The sequence below is a fragment of the Suncus etruscus genome, chromosome 2, assembly GCF_024139225.1.
Source record: "Suncus etruscus isolate mSunEtr1 chromosome 2, mSunEtr1.pri.cur, whole genome shotgun sequence".
In the NCBI taxonomy this organism is placed as follows: Eukaryota; Metazoa; Chordata; class Mammalia; order Eulipotyphla; family Soricidae; genus Suncus; species Suncus etruscus.
In genome coordinates this window covers 163,273,999-163,294,162 of record NC_064849.1, presented here as the reverse complement: position 1 = coordinate 163,294,162, position 20,164 = coordinate 163,273,999, and the positions used below count along the sequence as shown (strand labels likewise).

The 20,164-nt window shown below is 38.9% G+C and overlaps 1 non-coding gene across 1 annotated transcript; it reads right to left on the bottom strand.

Moving 5' to 3' along the window:
- Positions 1 to 704: 704 nt before the first annotated feature.
- Positions 705 to 811, bottom strand: LOC126003102 (U6 spliceosomal RNA). Its single transcript, XR_007493644.1, has one exon. It is a non-coding gene; the product is annotated as a U6 spliceosomal RNA (small nuclear RNA).
- Positions 812 to 20,164: the final 19,353 nt, after the last annotated feature.

The following is a 20,164-nucleotide window of genomic DNA, read 5'->3' as shown; positions in this document are numbered from 1 at the left end:
TGCCCACGTGGGAGCGCCTTAGGGGAGCGCACTCACCCTGGGCACCGGCGGGGTCACGAGCGCGGGGGTCCCTACACCCCAGTTGGAGCAGCTCCGGGTCCCTGCAGTCTCTGGGGGGGGGGCACGCAAGGTAGCGGGCACGAATGTCTCCGGTTGTCCACGTGGGAGCGCCTTAGGGGAGCGCACTCACCCTGGCACTGGCGGGATCACGAGCGCAGGGGTCCCTACACCCCAGTTGGAGCAGCTCCGGGTCCCTGCAGTCTCTCGGGGGGGGGGCGCATGCAAGGTGGCGGGCGCAGATGCCTCCGGTCACCCACATGGGAGCGCCTTAAGAGAGCGCACTCACCCTGGGCACCAGCGGGGTCATGAGCGCGGGGGTCCCTACACCCCAGTTGGAGCCGACTTCAATGATTCTTACGTTGTTTCTGTTGAGCTTATCAAAGACTTTTATTTTCATCTGTTCATATTCTTTGAATAATTTTTCCATTGTCTGATCATTTGCTTTAAGGCTTTTTTCCAATCTCTTCTGCTGTATGAAGTTGTTATGCATCTCATCTTCCAGTTCACTAATTCTATCCTCAACTGCTGTTACCCTGTGGGAGAGCTTATCCATTGAGTCTTTCAATTCATTTACTGAGTTTTTCAGACCTGTTATTTGACCTGATATTTCAGTTTGGAGTTTTCTGATTTCTTTTTTTTTTTTTTTAAATATGGAACGCTTCACGAATTTGCGTGTCATCCTTGCGCAGGGGCCATGCTAATCTTCTCCGTATCGTTCCAATTTTATTATATGTGCTGCCGAAGCGAGCACGAGTTTTCTGATTTCTATCTTTATATTCTCCTGATTCTTACTAGTGTTCTGTTCTATACTTTCTTTGAGTTCTGTGAACATCCTCCATATTTCTTCTCTAAACTCCATATCTAAAAGACTAACTAGGTGGTTGGCCATTGTCAGGTCATCAGAGTTGCCATCTTCAATCTCTATGCCTGATGTTGATCTGTGTAATTTCCCCATTTTCACTTGTGTATTGTGGGTTTTTCTACGTGTTGTGGTGGTATTCATTGGCTAGGTGATCTGCTTCCATTTCTTGTGGTGGGAAGACTCACCTGAGAAAGAGCGAGCTCTGAGGGGATGGATGCCAGAGACAATCTAAGTTCCCAGGCTGCAGCAAGCAGGGGGAAGCTCCAAAATGGCTGCCATGCTTAAGAAGCCCAGCAGAGTCCAGTGTTCTCATTTCCATGTTAAAAAAAAAAGCTAATTCCTTTATAGAGGCAAATTGTAGGTAAAAAAATAAAATCACAAAGGCCAGAGAGATAGCATGGAGGTAAGGCATTTGCCTTACATGCAGAAAGAAAGTGGTTCGAATCCCTGCATCACATATGGTCCCCTGAGTTTGCCAAGAGTGATTTCTGAGCATAGAGCTAGGTGTAACGCCTGAGTGCCACCAGGTATGACCTTCCCCCAAAACAAACAAACAATCAAAACCACCAAAATCACAACATTAAAATCTTGTGCATCTGCAAGTAAAGAACACATTAGAGAAAAGGACCCTCTATAAAAGACAGTTGTGAAGGACCTCATGTCTTGCTTTTTTTCTATCCTCTCTAAAGAGAATCTCTCTCAAAAAAAATTTTAAATCTCTCCTCAACTTCCCTAAGTCACATGGTAATTCAATAAATACTCTCAATTACTACGTATGCCCAAACAATTAAGCACATAAATGAAGAACCACTTCAGGAATGGAGGGAGCAGGAGTAAAATAAGCTTTAAATTCTTTTAATTTTTTTTATATTAAAATATTTGGTTCATGCCTCTTAAAAACTTTAATAAAACGCTACTCTTCTTCAAAACCATACTAATTATAGATGCTGTTGCTGCCCGGATAGAACACTTCATTTGGCTTCTCACGAAGGATGTGGACAGATCCCTTTTAGAGGAAGTTTTAGTCTGTGTCCCAAACCTTTTACCAGAAAATAGCCAGAAAATTTATTTGCCCCACTTTCCCTATTGCGGTTGGTGTCCCCTGTTGAAGAGAAAGTAATGATATGGACAAAAGGTAATGACAGGTGAAATTGGGAATATTGCTGTAAATTAAAGTGATTATTAGCAAAGAATATCATAAGGGTGGGTTCAGGTGGGTTCAGGGTTCAAAGCCTGGGTGACCTAGGCTCTGCTGTGTATCCTAGATATCCACATAATTAATGTGACCTTACACAGAGGATAATCACTTCAATAACCTCATCCCTGATTTACTGGTCCATCTCTTTTAAATTCAATGGAAAAAAAAAAGCTCACCCTTTTTTTCTTAAAAGGGTACAAAGGGGAAATGCCATCTTTTGGAATCTTTAGGAAAGTCTTCCCATAATCTGAATATTCCCTCAATTCTTTCTTTCCCTTAAATAAAATATTTTATGAATTAGGACCAAAAATCACTGAAAAAGGCTCAAATTTGGCACAAAATGTTTTTTAATGATCATTAATTTGTATTATCTTTTTATTAATGTTATCACCGATATTAATGATTTCCATACAAGTGTTCATTCTTTATTTTAAAAATGATTTATGTAGATACCAGGATTTACATAATTATTCATAATAGTTTTTAAGTTTACAATGTTCCCATCTTCTACTACTGACTTCTGATTCTTTCCACCTTGATTCCTTGATAGAAATTTTAAAATTTTAAAATTTTAAATTTAATTATTGTACTTTGGGTTTAGTGCTTACAGTTTAGTGCATCATATATACAGATAACTCACTACTCTGTTGAAGAAGATATCTCAAGACCTTGATTCCTGTCCTTATTTTAATTCTAGGCCTTCTTTTCTTGTCCTGCACTTTTTTTTTTTTTTTTTGGTTTTTGGGCCACACCCTGTGATGCTCAGGGGTTACTCCTGGCTATGCACTCAGAAGTTGCTCCTGGCTTCTTGGGGGACCATATGGGATGCCAGGGGATCGAACCGCGGTCCGTCCTAGGCTAGCGCAGGCAAGGCAGGCACATTACCTCCAGCGCCACCGCCCGGCCCCTTGTCCTGCACTTTTGTTTATCTTTATCTTCTTCATTGGCACTATTGTCTCTGTAACCTAAAGCCAGTGTTTTGCCTACATTTACTTACTATGGTTTCTTTTCCATGTTATTCTATATACCTTAGGTTATTAAGAAAATCTGGTATTTGTCCTTGCCCTTCTGACTTTATTTTATATAATATCTTCCAGTTCTACTCAAGTTGCTGAAAATTGCATGGTTTCATTCTTCCTTATTATCACATAGTATTTTATTGTGTTTTTGGACCACAACTTCCTTATCCATTAAGAAATATATTTTCAAATATTTTGTCTGAGATTGTCTGATACTAGGATGTATATAGAATATGCCTTTGTCCAGAAAAGTTTCTGAAAAGAACAAATGTCTTAATCTTTCCTATTTAAGTTTCTGGATAAATTTGAGGTTATTTAGGTCAGGTATAAGCCATGTGGACATAAAAGAGGCACAGTAATTATATTTGCCCTTACAGTGGATGGGGAGGTGGCTTATAGCCAGAGTTTTTTAGGGTTTACTCCTGATGTTATGCTCAGGGATCACTCCTGGATAGTTACAAGTGTTCATTCTTTTTCTCCTTACAGGACAAGACTTCCTAAAAGCACAATGTTAATTCACTATTTGTAATAAGAATAATTATGTTTGCTTACAAAGGTAGGTATTTAAAATGTATCCTTTTATCCTACCTAGCTATGGTTTTTTTTGTGTGTGTGTCTTCTGAAATCCTATTAACTAAAATGTTAATTTTGTAAAATACACTAAACTGAATTTAATTGTTTAACATTAGTCTTATTCTCCTTATTCTCTTCATTAAGATAATATTAAATTTGCTTGCAGTATAACTTGGTGAACATAATTGTTAGCTGCATTAAAATTTTATTAATATTTTATAAAAGTTAGAAAATGATTCTCAATGACAGCCTCATAGCAGGATATAAATTTTTGAGTAATAACATGCCAATTGTTAAATATCCACTTTGTCAAAAAACACAACTAAAGTGACTTACAGTCAACAGGGAAGTAAGTGCCATGACATTTCAGCGCTTTGCCTGTAGCTCTTATGAGAAGATTGATGTCATACCATACATTGCCTTAATTTGTGGGCTGGCCTTTTTATCACAGCCTTCAGTTTGCAAAAGCTTACAGTATTTTCCAACGTATAAGACAACTTTTGAAACAAAAAAGAGTCAACCGAAAATCTGGGGTCATCTTATATGCTGAGTATATCCCGAAAAATGTTTCGATATGCCGCTAAACAAAAATTGTCTGAATATTGCCACAAAACTAATTTTCCAACGGAATCCTGCACCAATCCTGCACCAATCACTGCAAGGCTGCTCAGATCGCCTCTCTGACTCAGCCAATCCAAGCAGCCTTTTTATGCATGCAAATTAGACAATGTTCTGGACCTGAATCTACACTGTAAAAAGCCTGCTCAGATTGGCCAGAATCAGAGAGGAAGTCTATTACAGTATAACCTTTGAACATTTGCTTGTTGTGATTGGCTCACTGTGGTACATGAGCACAGGAACACATGCAGCACAGGAACGTTTTGTCTGATACAGTGAATATAAGCCTAAACCTATGTTATAACTGCAAAATTAGGGGGTCGTCTTATACGCCGGCAAATATGGTACAGTTCCACAGATGTAAAACTATGTATTAACCACTGAAATATATCAAGATATTTCATGACAACTGATGATGCCAGATTCTATTACAGGCCTAAAGGTTAATACATTTGTACTTTCTTCTGTAGAGCTCTTTTTGCATGATTGCTTTTTCTTTTATTTAAAACATTTTTAAAATGTATGGTATTTTCCAAACTTTTAACATCTATTTTAATATGCATGTATTTATGGGCATTCAGCTAGCTTTTAAACTTTCCTCAATTTCATAGATGCAATTATTTAAGGTATAGGCACTCTTTCCTCAAGATATGAGGAAGAATTTACAGATTTGTACACTTGACTTGAAATACACTATGCATTTACTTAGCTTTTTTTTCTTTTCTGTTCTCCAATTACTGACCATTTCATCCTCATTTTTCTGATTTCATGGAGGAAAATAAACTATTAGGGATATAAGTTTCATTTTTATTTTTTTAAATATGAAATTGTTATTTAAGCACCATGATTACAAGCAATACGTGATTGTAGTTGAGTTTCAGTAATAAACAGATACCCCATTTCATCAGTGCAACATTGCCACCATCAATACACCTCACCTCCCCCACCCCTGCCTGAATTTGAGATAGGCATTCAACTTCTTCTATTCTTTAACATTGTCATGCTAGTTGTTAATGTTTATATTTTTCTAACAACATTCACCACTTTTTTGTGATGAGCTTCAAAGCAGGTCTTTCTGGCCCTTCCAGCCCTTAACTCTTGTCTCTGGGCCTTATTACAATAATGTCTTTAATTTTTCTTAAAACCTATAGATGAGTGAGACTATTCTGTGTCTCTCTCTCCCCCTCTGACTTATTTCACTCAGATAATAAATTTCATGTACATCCATGTATAGGAAAATTTTATGACTTCATCTCTTCTGATGGCTGCATAATATTCCATATTGTATATGTACCAGTTTCTTTAGTCATTCATCTGTTGAAGGGCATCTTGATTGTTTCTAGAGTCTGGCTATTGTAAATAGTGCTGCAATGAATATAGGTGTGAGGAAGGAATATTTGAATTGTATTTTTGTGTTTCTAGGGTATATCCCTAGGAGTGTAATAACTGGATCATATGGGAACTCAATTTCCAGCTTTTTTGAGGAATCTCCATGCCACAGCATGCAGCATAGATATCTCCATTATTAGGGGAAGCACACACCAGATGTGTCTATTGGCTTTCATGGTGCAGTGAGCTGAAATTCTTCCAAGAAATATTTTGACCAGCAGGCCCATTGGGGGAATCAATCATAACCCCTGCTGGATTACTGGCTATATTTCTGTTATATATATGACATGGTGGTGACATTATCTCTTTTCTTTTTATTTGGCTTTGTCTCCCTTGCAAAACTACAGACCAAAATTCAGCCCCAGTCATTGTGCAGTCAGAGAAATTTCAGTACCAAAGACCGCCAAAGTTCCTTGCTGACTAAGTATATTTGCAACTCAAAGATGAATCCAGCCAAGGTACCTGCAACTTGCTTTTCGAGTCTTAGCTTCTTGGTGGTAAACAATAACTCCTATCTTTCTTGCATTTTACTATTCCAGCAGGATGCAAAATTGCAGAAAAACCAGTTTCTCCTTTGTTATAAAAACATCCTTTCTAAACTAGAACACCCCCTTATGTCACTTTCTTACCTTTTAGCTTGGGATTCTTTTCATCTGTCTTGGCTAGTGTTTTAATATGTATATTCTAGGGCCTGCTATCACTGTCTTTCTTCTCCTAAGATTCCCTGCCCTTTATTTTCCCAGAAAAACTTTGCATGCCAGAGTTGTGCTTAAATGACAGCAGCCTGAAAAAAGTAAATTTGTCTCACGTCTGTTGCAGACACGGGTCCCCATACAATGTATTTTGTGATCTCATTATTTCATATTTCGTATTCGTCCATGTTGTGTGCCCGCTTTCTTTTGTGAAGGAGTTTTGTCTCCAGTAGAAGATGCTGAGATGCAAGATGCCTGCAGCAACTACATACTGTTTTCCATAAAGGCTGGACTAGATGGCATTCCCACTAGCATTGAATCAGAGTTCCTTTCTCTCCACATCCCTGCCAACACTGATTGTTGTTGTTCTTTGTGATGTGTGCCAATTTCTGTGGCGTGAGATGGTACCTCATAGTTGTTTTAATTTGCATCTCCCTGATGATTAGTGATGTGGAGCATTTTTTTCATGTGTCTTTTTGGCCATTTGTATTTATTCTTTGAGGAAGTGTCTGTTCATTTCTCCTCCCCATTTTTTGATGGAGATAAATGTTTTTTTCTAATTAAGTTCTGTCAGTAACTTGTATATTTTTGATATTTGCTATTTTCTGATGGGTATTGGATGAACAGTTTCTCCCATTCTATGGGTGGCTTTTGTATCTTAGGCACTATTTTCTTTGGGGTGCAGAAGCATCTCAGCTTAATATAGTCCCATTTGTTTATCTCTGCTTCCACTTCTTTGGATAGTGTTGTTTTCTCCATGATGATGTCTTTAGTCTCAATGTCACAGAGTGTTTTATGTATGTTTTGTTCTATATACTATATAGTTTCAGGGATGATATCAAGATTTTTTAATCCATTTGAATTTTGTCTTTTTGCATGATGTTAGAATGGGTTCTAAGATTGCCTTCTTTTTTTTGCAAGTGGCTAACCAGCTGTGCCAACACCACTTGTTGAAGAGACTTTCCTTGCTCCATTTTGGATTTCTTGCTCCTTTATCAAAGATTAGTTGGTTGTATGTCTGGGGAACATTCTCTGAATACTCAAATCTATTTGACTGATCTGAGGATCTGTCTTATTACAATATCATGCTGTTTTGATAACTATTGCTTTGTAATACTGTTTAAAATTGAGGAAAATAATGCATCCATATTCCTTTCCCCAGGATTGCTCTTCATGGGTGTTTATTGTGCCAAATAAATTTCAGAAATTTTTGATCTAATTCTTTGAAGAGTGTCATGGGTATATTTAGAGGGAATGCATTAAATCTGTACAATGCTTGGGGAGTATTGCTATTTTAATTATGTTAATCCTGCCCATCCATGAGCAGGGTATGTGTCTCAATTTCCTGTGTCCTCTCATTTCTTGAAGCATGCTTTTGTAGTTTTCTTTGTATAAGTCCTTCACCTCTTGTTGATTTCAAGCTATTTGAGTTTGTGGAGCTCTCATGTGAATGGGATTGCTTTTTTAATGTCCATTTCTTTCCTATCATTATTGGTGTATAAGGCCATTGACTTTTGCAAGTTAATTTTGTAGCCTTCCACTTTACTATATGAATCTATTGTTTCTATAAGCTTTAAGTCAGAGTCGTTAGGGTTTTCTAAAATTGTATCATGTCATTTGTAAACAGTGAGAGCTTGACTTCTTCCTTTCCTATCTGGATTCCCTTGATATTTTTTTCTAGCCTAATTGCTATGGCAAGTATTTACAGTATTATATTGAATTGGAGTGGCAAGAGAGCGAAGCCTTGTCTTGTACAAGATTTTAGGGGAAAGGCTTTTATTTTACCTCCACTGAGAATAATACTTGCCATTGGCTTGTGATAGATGGCCTTGACTATATTGAGAAAAGTTCCTTGCTTTCCCATTAAGAATGGGTGTTGGACCTTATTGAATGCTTTCTCTGCATCTATTGATATGATCTTTTATTTATTTTTTTCATATGGTATATTATGTTGATTCATTTATGGATGTTAAACCATCTTTGCATTCCTGGTGAAATCTACTTGGTCGTGCTGAATGACTTTCTTGATGAGTCATTGAATTCTATTTGCCAGAATTTTGTTGAGGATATTTGCATCTGTGTTTATTAGGGTTAATTGGTAAATAATTTTCTTTTCTGGCATCATCTCTGTCTGGTTTTGGTATCAAGGTGATGTTAGCTTCAGAGAAACTATTTGGAAGTGTTCCTGTTTCTTCAATTTTATGAAAGAGCCTGAAAAGTATTGATAGAAGTTCCTCTTGAAAGGTTTGAAAGAATTCATTAGTGAATCCATCTGGGCCTGGGCTTTTGTTTTTGGGAATACTTTTGATCGCCATTTTAATTTGCTCAATAGTGATGAGGCTGTTTAAATATGCTACCTCATCCTCATTCAAACATGGAAGGTTATAAGAGTCCAAAAATTTATCCATTTCTTCCAGCTTTACAAGTTTCATGGCATAGAATTTCTCAAAGTAGTTTCTGATAACCCTTTGAATCTCTGCAGTATCTGTAGTGATCTCCCCCTTTTCATTTTTAATCTGGTTTCTCTCTTTCTCTTTCTTTGTGAGGTTTTCTAGTGATTTATCTGTTACCTCCCATTTAAGGAAAGCACGCACCAGATGTGGTTTTTTCCTTTCCTGGGCACTGCCTTCCTCCAAAAGAATTATTTGCCAAAAGACCCGCTTAGTGAAGTCAATAATTTGATCCTTTGCATGGATCATTGGCGGTAATTCCAAGATGGCTGTAATATTACACTTTTCTCTCTATTTGGTCACTATAGAAATCAGGCCTCAGCTTTCCTTCAGACAAAGAAAAGATGGTACCAACAGCCTGCCAAAAGTTCCCCGCTGGCTAGCTTATTTGTAACTCGTATAACCTAGAGCCAGCAGATTGTTTTTCTAAATCTAGCTATGATGGTAAACAATTATTTCCGTCCCCCCAAAAATCTACTTTCCAGCGACCAGATAAACATCACAAATATTTTTATCTCTCTTCTTCTGGTTTCTTGTTTTTCTCCTTACCCTAAAAAAAATTTTCTCTACACCCAACAGGACTTTTCCTCACCTGAAGAACAGTCTTTTTTTTTTAATTTTTATTTTGATCATAGTGGTTTACATAGTGTTGACAATAATATTTTAGGTACATATTTACATAAAATCAGGGGGGATTCCCATCACCAAATTGTGCTCCCTACACCTCCGTTTCTGTCCTACCTCCCATTTCCTCTTCCCTCACCCCAGGGCGGCTAGAATATGTGGTCCCCTCTGTATCTAACCCACAACTTAGTAGTCTTGCACCTGTTTGGTCTTGATGCCTCCCTTAGTTCCCCCTCTAACTGGAGGCAGGACTAGCTAGTTCAAGTTGCGTGGTTTTGTTTGAAAAAGAGAAAAGTAATAAACTGGGGTAAGGGTCTAATACACCGAAACTGGGCGGAATCCTTCTAGAGGCTCTCATCATCGATTTGAGAGATGGAGAAAAAGAAGAGTACTTTTGGTAATGGTGGAGTGTACCAAAGAACCAAAAGAAGTGTCAAATATCCAGTGAGGGCTCAAGCTATATCGATAAGCACCACAAAAAAAAAACAGACAAACAAACAAACAAAAAAGCAAAACAAACAAAAACAAACAAACAAAAAAACACGCCATGGTCTTGAAATGAGAAACATGGAATAACACATAACGAAAGAAAAGAAAGGAAGAGAAAATATAAGTATGATTGGGGACAATTTCAATACTCACACCCAGAGAAATCAACCAAAATAGATAGGTAAATAAAAATAATAATAACAATAATAAATAGAGGTAAAAAGAAATATATATATAATAACCAAGGTTTTGTGCTTTTTGTATTTTTGTTTTTTTCCCTCCTGCCCTGGCACAGTAAATATTGGGGTCATTCAAAAAGGAATTCACTTGGCCTAAGAGATATGGGATTTCTTCGTCCTTGGAGCATACTGTCATGGGATCAACTCTAGACTTTGCTCAGGAACCTTTACTCTCCCGGTGTTGGTTTTTTTTTTTTTTTTTTTTTTTTTTTTTTTTTTTTTTTTGGTGTGTGGAAGACTTCTGTTCTGTGTTTAGAGGTCTCAGTATCTGCACAGATCCTGAGGTGGGACTTATGATGAAGTCAGTCTTTGTGGTTCTAGAGGTTCTGTTACCTCAGTGTCATTTTAATCCATCTTCTGTGGTTGGTGATCTTGGTCTTTGCATTGAACCTAGGGTGGCACCTAGGATAGTGTCTTTCTTTGTGCTTCCAAAAGCCCCGTTCCGTTACAATTTTCTCTGCTGGACCTTTGGGACTGGGGATCCTGATTATTGTGCAGGTCATAGTTCAAACCCTAAACTAGGGCTTTTTTATTGGTCTCAAGATGTATACAGTCTGGTCGTGGTTCTAGCAGCCAGTCATCTGTAAATCACGATCTTGGCTTTTGGACCTACCAAAGGGTGCCAAGTCTTCTGGTTTTGTCTTGTCGTTAGCTGGTAAGGTAGGCTAATCTGCTCTAAGGTCAAGTTGTTCACATTTTCCTCGTTGGCAGGATATCATGTTAGAGCTGGCCTTGTTGTTGACCCCGCAGTATTAAGGCTGTCCAGGATGGAGTTTGTTTCCTGCAGCTGTTGTGAAGAGCTGTGCCGTTTCTATGTCTGGGATCCAGGGTTCAAGGCTGGATGAATGGTATCTAATCACCTGAGGTCTAAGTTGATTCCACATGCCATATTTTCAAGGTAGGAGATATCCCTGTATTGTAAACAACTATGAGTTCCCATCTCTAGTAGATAAGAGCTCTTTTTTTTTATATGTAAGATTTCCCCTTTATTTGGTGTGCCTTTGCAGGGGGAAGTGGTGCTACATTATAATGTCGGTGTATTTGTGGGTGGACAGAGGGGATAACAGAAACAAGTCACATACCCAAAAACGAGAAAAAAAAAAAAGAAAAGAAAAGGGAAATAAAAATGTATGTGCTCACAAATGTATATGTAGGACAAACATTTAAAAAATAAATAAATTAATTAAAAAAAAAGAAAAAAAGAAATAAAGTGAGTTAGTGAGGTTTTTAAAGGACCAAAGTGGTGCAAAAAACTACCTTACATTTGGGGGAAAGCAGGTAAAGAGGTGGTGTATTACCAGTCTTATGCCTATGTTGGAGGTACAGTTTTCACATTGTCTTTTGGGTTTTTCTTGTGGTGTGTGGGTTCCCAGGCATCTTCCTATCACACCCCCTGACCTTCTTCAGATTGGTAAAAACTTGCGGCATGGAGGTCTTGGAAGAGTTCTTGCGTTGGGGATACTTTTGGACCTAGGTCCGGTTTCAAGAAACAGTCCACGTCAGGGGGAGTTGGTAGGGAGGGCCTTGCAGCATGAGTCCGCAGGGGAGTTGGCTGTCTTTTCTTGCAGGAGACGAGGTGTGGGTTTAACTGGGTGTACCCTCGCCTGGGTGCTGGGTACTGGTTCGTTGGGTAGGAGGTCGATCTTGATGCCTAATAGATTAAGGACTGAGGGTGAAGAGTTTTAATATGGTGGGAGATATGGATGGAATTGAGGGGTGAAGGGATAGTTGGATTTCCAGAGGGGAGACAGGGGAAGGTATATGGGAGGGGTATGCAGGGAGAGAAAAGAGAAAATATCTTGGAAAGAAAAAGAGAAGAGAAAGGGGAAAAAGTAAAGAGAAGAATAGAATTTAAAAAAAAATAAAAAAAGTAGTGAGAAGAGAGGAGAGAAGAGCAAGGGAATGTTGGTTAGGTTGAATGTGTTCGAAGAATAGAGCCTGTAGTTTAAGTCTGTACATCGCAGGCAGAGCTTCGGTGGTCTGACTGGTCACGTGCTTCAATTCCTAAAAGAAGTTATAACCTAGAGATAAAGTGTATGTTAGAGAATTTTCTCATGGCCCTCTCGTAGTGCAAGCAAGGTATGGTATCTCGTGTGGTATCCCGAGTTGCCATCTTAGTTTGTTCGCCCTTTGTATCCAAGGGCGCCTGTGGACAGAAAAGCTGAGAGGTTATTTAAAATATAGTAAGATAAAGGCATTAAAACATAGTGTTATGGTATGTTGCCATTGCAGTCGTGATTTCCCTTGGTGTTCTGTACTTGTGTTCCTGTATATGAACTCTAAGGGATTATTGTGGGCCTTTGTTTTAGAAGTCTGATTACATACCTGTTCTCTTTATGCTGTTGTTTCTGTTGTTGCTGATTTTTTTTTTGTGGTATATTGTGTTGTCAAGTGTTTGTGTTGCTCCTTTTTCATGAATTTTGGACACTGCTCCCACGTATATGTTGAGTATTACAGTGTTCAAAGTTTCTACCCTGTTAAACCCTGTTATTTAATTGTTAGGTATTAGTTGTGTATAAACTATATGTTCTAGGTGTATCAGAATAGTGCCACCATTCTGTGTTTATCTTTTGTCTTCTGACTTACTTCGTTTAACATAACATGATCTAGGTCCTTCCATGTTGCTGCAAAGTCTGTGATTGTATCATTTCTGACTGCCATGTAATATTCCATTGTGTATATGTACCACATCTTAATGATCCATTCATCTGTTGTTAGACATTGAGGTTGGTTCCAAGATTTGGCTATTATACTGAGTGCTGCAATAAATAATGGGGTGCATACGTATTTTGGAATGAATGTCCTTCCATCTTGGGGGTATATGCCTAGGAGAGCAATTGCTGGGTCAAATGGCAGCTCAATTCTGAGTTCTTTGAGCACTCTCCAGACTTTTCTCCATAGATGTTGGACTAGGGGGCATTCCCACCAGCAGTGGATGAGAGTTCCCTTCATACCGCATCCTCGCCAACAAAGGTTGTATCCATTATTTTTGATGTGAGCCATCCTCACTGGTGTAAGTTGGTATCTCAATGTTGTCTTGATTTGGATCTCCCTGATGATGAGTGAAGGTGATCATGTTTTCATGTGTTTGTTGGCCATCCTTCTGTCTTCCTCAAAGAAGTGTCTATTCAGTTCATCTCCCCATTTTTTTTATGGCTTTATTTGGTTTTGAGGGGCTCAGCTTTCTGAGTGCTTTGTATGTTCTAGATATCAGCCCTTTATCTGATATGTCGAGTGAAAAGATTTTTTCCCATTCTGTTAGCTGTCTTCTTGTGTTAAGTAGGGTTTCTTTTGCCATGCAGAAGCTTTTTAGTTTGATGTAGTCCCATTTGTTTATATTTGATGCTAACGTTCTTGCAATTGGTGCTCCATTCTCAAAGACCTTTTTGATATATAGGTCTTCGAGTGTTCTGCCTATTTTATTCTCAATAAACTTTATAGATTCGGGTCTGATTTCAAGGTCTTTGATCCATTTTGAGTTGACTTTTGTATAAGGGGTGAGATATGGGTCAATTTTCACTTTTGTACTGTGGTTTTCCAGTTGTACCAACACCATTTGTTGAATAGGCTTTCTTTGTTCCATTTCAGATTCTTGCCTCTTTTATCAAATATTAGTTGGCTGTATATCTGGGGGTTTATGTCTGGGAATTCTGTTCTGACCCACTGGTCTGTGGTCCTGTCTCTGTTCCAGTACCATGCTGTTTTAATTACTATGGCTTTATAGTAAAGTTTCAAGTTAGGTAAGGAGATGCCACCCAGCTTCTTGTTTTTCACTATGTGTTTGGCTATCCTGGCTCTTTTGTGGTTCCAGATGAATTTTGTGATTGATTGTTCTATTTCTTTAAAGAATTGTGTCTGGATTTGGATAGGGATTGCATTAAATCTATATAGAAGTTTGGGTAAGATAGTCATTTTGACTATGTTAATTCTACCTATCCATGAGCATGGGATGTTCTTCCATTTCTTTAGATCATCTTCAATTTCTTTCTGAAGTGTTTTGAAGGTTCCCTGGTATAGGTCTTTCACTTCTCCTGTAAGGTTAATTCCTAGATACTTGATATTTTTTGATACTATCTTAAATGGAATTGTATTTTTAATCTCTCTCTCCTCAACTTCATTGTTTGTATATAGAAACGCTACTGTCTTTTGTGTATTGACTTTGTATCCAGCCACTTTGCTGTATTGGTTGATTGTTTCTAGGAGTTTTACTGTGTACTCTTTAGGGTTTTTGATGTAGATCATCATATCGTCGGCAAATAGAGATAGCTTGTGTTCCTCTTTCCCTACTTGAATTCCTTTGATTCCCTTCTCTTGTCAGATTGCTATTGCTAGGACTTCTAAGGTTATATTGAATAAGAGTGGAGAGAGTGAACTTGCCTAGTTCCTGACCTTAGTGGGAATGCTTCTAGTTTCTCGCCATTAAGTATAATGCTGGCTGTAGGCTTTTCATATATAGCTGTAACTATCTTGAGGAAGGTTCCTTCTAATCCTATTTTGCTGAGTGTCTTTAACATGAAAGGATGTTGGATTTTGTCAAACGCCTTCTCTGCATCGATTGATATGATCATGTGGTTTTTGTCTTTCATGTTGTTGATGTGATGTATCATGTTGATTGATTTGCGTATGTTGAACCAACCTTGCATTACTGGTATGAATCCCACTGGTCGTGATGAATGATCTTTTTGATGAAGTGTTGGATTCGGTTTGCTAAGATTTTGTTAAGTATCTTTGCATCTATGTTCATTAGTGAGATTGGTCTGTAGTTTTCTTTTTTGGTGGTGTCTTTGCCTTCTTTGGGAATGAGTGTGATATTAGCCTCATAAAAGGAGTTGGGAGGATTCCTGTTTTTTCTATGGTTTGGAAAAGCCTATGGAAATGTGGTAGTAAGTCTTCTTGAAATGTTTGATAGAATTCACCTGTAAATCCATCTGTGCCTGGGCTTTTGTTCTTAGGGAGTTTTTTAATTACCTCTTCGATTTCCTCTAAGATGATTGGACTGTTTAGACTTTCTAGATCTTCCTTTTCCAGACTTGGAAGAGGGTGTTTGTCCAAGAATCTGTCGATTTCTACTGGGTTCTCTAGCCTAGTTGAGTATAGTTGTTCATAATATGATCTCATGATATGTTGTATTTCTGGGGGTTCTGTTGTAATCTCTCCCCTTTCATTTGTGATCCTACTGATTTGGGTGTTTTCCCTCTTTTTTTTTGGTGAGTTTTGCCAATGGTTTGTCTATCTTGTTTATTTTTTTCTAAAAACCAACTCCTGGTCTCATTGATTTTTTGTATTGTTTTCTTAGTTTCGATGTTGTTTATTTCTGCTCTGGTTTTTATTATTTCTTGCCTTCTGGTTGTGGTTGGATTTCTCTGTTGCTGTTGCTCCAATTCTTTGAGGTGATATTTTAAACTGTTGGTTATGTTATTTTCCTGTTTCTTGACATAGGCCTGTATTGCTATGAGTTTCCCCTAATTACTGCTTTTGCTGTGTCCCATAAATTTTGACATGTTGTCTCTTCATTGTCATTTCTCTCAAGGAATCCTTTTATTTCTTCCTTGAGTTGTTCTTTGATCCAGCTGTTGTTGAGCAGCATTTTATTTAATCTCCAGGTATTAGTTTTTCTCCATTGCTTCTTCTTGACATCAATTTTAACCTCTGTTGCATAGTGATCTGAAAGGGTACTTCTAATGATCCTTACCTTTGTGGTCTTATATAGGTTGGCTTTGTAACCTAAGACATGGTCTATTCTGGAGAAGGTTCCATGTGGGTTTGAGAAGAATGTGTATTCTGCTTTCTGGGGATGGAGGGCTCTATATAAGTCTATTAGCCACAAATCTTCTAATTTTTCATTTAGAGCTCTTATTTCTTTGCTATTTTTCTGTTTGGTGGATCTGTCTAGTGGTGATAGTGGAGTATTCAGGTCCCCTACTATTATCACATTTCCCTTCATGTGTTTCTCCAGGTTTGCCAGTAGTTGCCTCACATATTTTGCTGACTCTACATTAGGTGCATATATATTGACCAGGGTTAGTGTTTCTTGATCTAATGTTCCCCTGTTCAGTAAGTCGTGTCCCTCTTTGTCTCTGATCACTTTCTTGATGTTGAATACAATTTGGTCTGATATAAGAATGGCTGTCCCTGCTCTTTTTTGTTTTCCATTGGCCTGGATGATTTCTTTCCATCCTTTTATTGTAAGCCTGTGCTTATCTTGTAACTGTAGGTGTGTTTCTTGCAGACAGCAGAAGTCCGGTTTATTTTTCCTAACCCAGTTCTCTACTATGTGTCTTTTAATTGGAGAGTTTATTCCGTTCACATTTGGGGAAATTATTGATAGAGAGGACTGTTGTGCAGTTGTATTGTGTGGGGTGGTTGTTGTTACAATCGGGGGTTTGGATTGTGTAATTCGTCTCTGAGTAAGTCGCTTAGGATCGGCTTAGTTTGCAGAAATAGTTCAAGTTCTTTCATATTTGAGAATGTTTTTAGTCTGCCCTCCCATATGAATGATAGTTTTGCTGGGTATTGGACCCTGGGTTGGAAATTTCTTTCATTCAGTCGTTTAAATATGTCATTCCACTTTCTTCTTGCTTGAATTATTTTAAATGGGAGATCTGGTTTGATTCTTATGTCCTTTCCTTTGTACTTGAGGTTTTTTTTCTCCCTTATTGCTTTCAGGAGTTCCTCTTTCTCTTTGTTTTTTGCCATTTGGATTATTATGTGTCTTGGTGTGGGTTTATTTCGGTCTATTTTATTATGCACTCTCTTGACTTCTTGGATTTGTCCTGAATTGTCTTTCCAGAGGGTGGGAGAGTTCTCTGTTATTATCTCCCTGACTACCTGTTCTTCCCCCTTCCCTATTTCCTCCCCTTCTGGTATACCCACAATTCTTAGATTGTTTCTTTTGTCCTTGTTCATTAGATATTGGATTTTTCCTTCCAGTGCTTTGCCTTTTATTTCTTTGTTGGTTTCTTGATCATTTTTGATTGCAATTTTCCTTCGAGTTCTTCAATGTGCTTCTCCAAATCTGTGTTTCTGCTCGTAAGGCTTGTTACTTTGTCTTTTAAATCCTTTACTTCTTTTTGTATGGAATCTCTCATGTTCTTTGACATTTCTTCTTTAATTTGGCTGATTCTTTCATCCATGGATTTCTTATACTCGGTTGCTAGGGTTTCTTTTATTTCTTTTAGTAAGTCTTGCATTTCCTTCCTCATGACTGCTTTTAGGTCTTCTTCCCATGGATATGTGCATTTTGGTGGACTCGGAAACTTTATAGGGTTTGTCATGTGTCTCCAGTTATTAGGGATCTCCTTGATTTACGCATAATTCTTTGTATTTAATGGTGTGTTTTGGAGTGCTGTGGCTTCTAATTTCGGCCTGCTTTGGTCCCCTTCCTGAAGGTGTTTCTGGAGGGGGCTGTTGGGTGAGTTTGTTGAACCTAGCCCTTTCTCCTCCCCTTTGGTACCTAGAGTTCAGCCTTCCTGCAGTGGGTATTGTTGCTTTTCTACTCCTTATTTCTGTCAGCGGTGCAGTTCCACTTCTGGCCACAATGGTTGCTGGTGCTATTGAGCCTAGCTCCCAATCCCCCCTCCTTTCTCTGGGAGTCAATGGAGCTCTGCCTCCTACAAGTTTCCCTTGAAGGAGTTCCCTCAGTCCGACCCTTCATGCTCTGCCCTCGCCCTTGGGGAGTCCCTGGTCCACTCCACGGTCCAGGGGGGTGGACTGCTCTAGGTCACCTGTGAGTCCAGAAGGCTGGCCCTATCTCCCCCGTCTATTCGGGTTGCTCAAGTTGCCATTCCAGGTGCCCACCCGGGGGAAGGGACTTACCCAAATCACTCTCGCAGGCACTCGTGGTCCCTGGGGAATGTGCCGGGCTAAGCGCCCGTGTGAGGGAGCAGGGACCCTCCCAGGCCTCTCGGGCTGGTGTCTGGGGTCTCCGGGGGATGTGCTGGGCTAGGTGCCCGCGTGAGGGAGCAGGGACCCACCCAGGCCTTTTGGCCGGCGTCTGGGGTCTCCGGGGATGTGCCGGGCTAGGCACCCACGTGAGGGAGCTGGGACCCGCCCAGGCCTTTCAGGCCGGCGTCTGGGATCTCCGGGGGATGTGCCAGGCTAGGCGCCCGCGTGAGGGAGCAGGGACCCGCCCAGGCCTTTCGGGCTGGCGTCTGGGGTCTCCAGGGGATGTGCTGGGCTCAGAACAGTCTTTTAATATGTAAATTTAAGGCTTGGTCCCTCATTGTACTTTCTCCAGAACATCTCCCACTCTTTGTTCTCCCTGACAGCACCCTGCATTCCAGAGCCTGTGCTTAAAATGTCATCTGCTGAAAAATAAATTTGTCTCTCGTCTCTTGGACGAGGGTCCCCATACAATGCATTTTGTGTGGTCTCATTTATTTCATTTTCATATTTCATATTCGTCCACTCATGCTCCTGCTTCTCTCCCTGTGAAAGGTTCCTGGACCCCACGAAGGTTCTGCTTAGCAACGCTGGACATCTGCAGCATTTATCAATCTTGTTTATTTTTCAAAGAACCAACTTTTACTTTCATTGATCTTTTGGATTGATTTTTGGATTTCCATTTCATTGATTTCTGCTATTAACTTTGTTATTTCCTTCTGCCTACCTATTTTTTGTTCCATTTGTTGATCATTTTCTAATTTTATAAGCTGAGTCATTAAGCTATACATGAAGGCCCCTTCTTCCTTCCTGATGTGTGCTTGCAGCTATAAAATTTCCTCTCAGTATCGTTTTAGGTGTGTCCCCTAAATTCTGATAATTTGTGTCTTTATTGTCATTTGTTTCCAGGAATGTTTTGATTTCCACTTTGATTTCATCTCTGACCCACTGGTTGTTCAATAGTAAGCTGTTTCAGGTGTTAAAGTTTTTCTTCTGTGTCCCTTTGTAACTGTTCACATCTAATCTCAGTGCTTTGTGATCAGCAAAGTTAGTCTGCATGAATTCTACCCTCTTGATTTTATGGAGCTATGTTTTATGGGCCATCATGTGGTCTATCCTAGAGAATGACCCTTGTGCATTGGAAAAAATGTGTAACCAGTTTTCTGAGGATGGAGTATCTTATATATATCTACTATTCCACTTTCTTCCATTTCTCTTTTCAGAGCTAGTATATTTTTGTTTGGTTTAAGTCTGGTTAACCTATGAAAGGGTGACAAGGCAGTGTTGAGGTCTCCCACAATTACTGTGCTGCTATTAATATTTTTTTCAGATTTGTCAAAAATTGTATTAAATATTTTGCTGGTCCCTCATTGGGTGCATATATGTTTAGGAGTGTGATTTTTTTTTCCTGCTGTACATATCCCTTGATTAGTATGAAATGTCAATATTTGTCCTTTACAACTTTTCTGATCATAAAGTTTGTGTCATATTATATTAGTATGGACACGCCAGCTTGTTTAAGGGTATTGTTTGCTTGGACTATTTTCCCCTAGCCTTTGATTTTGAGTCAATATTTGTTCTGACTAATCAGGTATTTTTCTTGTAGGAAACAGAAGGTTGAATTCAGTTTTTTGATCCATTTAACCACTCTGTCTCTCTTAACTGATATTTAGTCCATTGAAATTGAAAGAAATTATTGTCTGGGATTTAGTGCCATCTTTATGTAGAAGTTTGGTATATCTGTTGTTCAGTCTTGACTTAAAGTAGACCTTTTAGTTTTTCTTTTAAGACTGGTTTTGATTCTGCAAAGTTTCTGAGCTGTTGTTTATTCATGCATCTATGTCTATTTCTTTCAAACCTGAAAGTTAGTCTTGCTGGATGCAGTATTCTAGGTGAAGCATTCATTTAGTTGAGTTTAGTCACTATATTCCACCACTGCCTTCTGGCCTTAAGGGTTTATTGTGACAGATCTGCTGTAAATCTTAAGGATGCTCCCTTGACTGTAATTTCCCTTTTTGATATTGCTTACAGTATTCTATCCCTATCTGTGGGATTCATCATTGTGAGTAG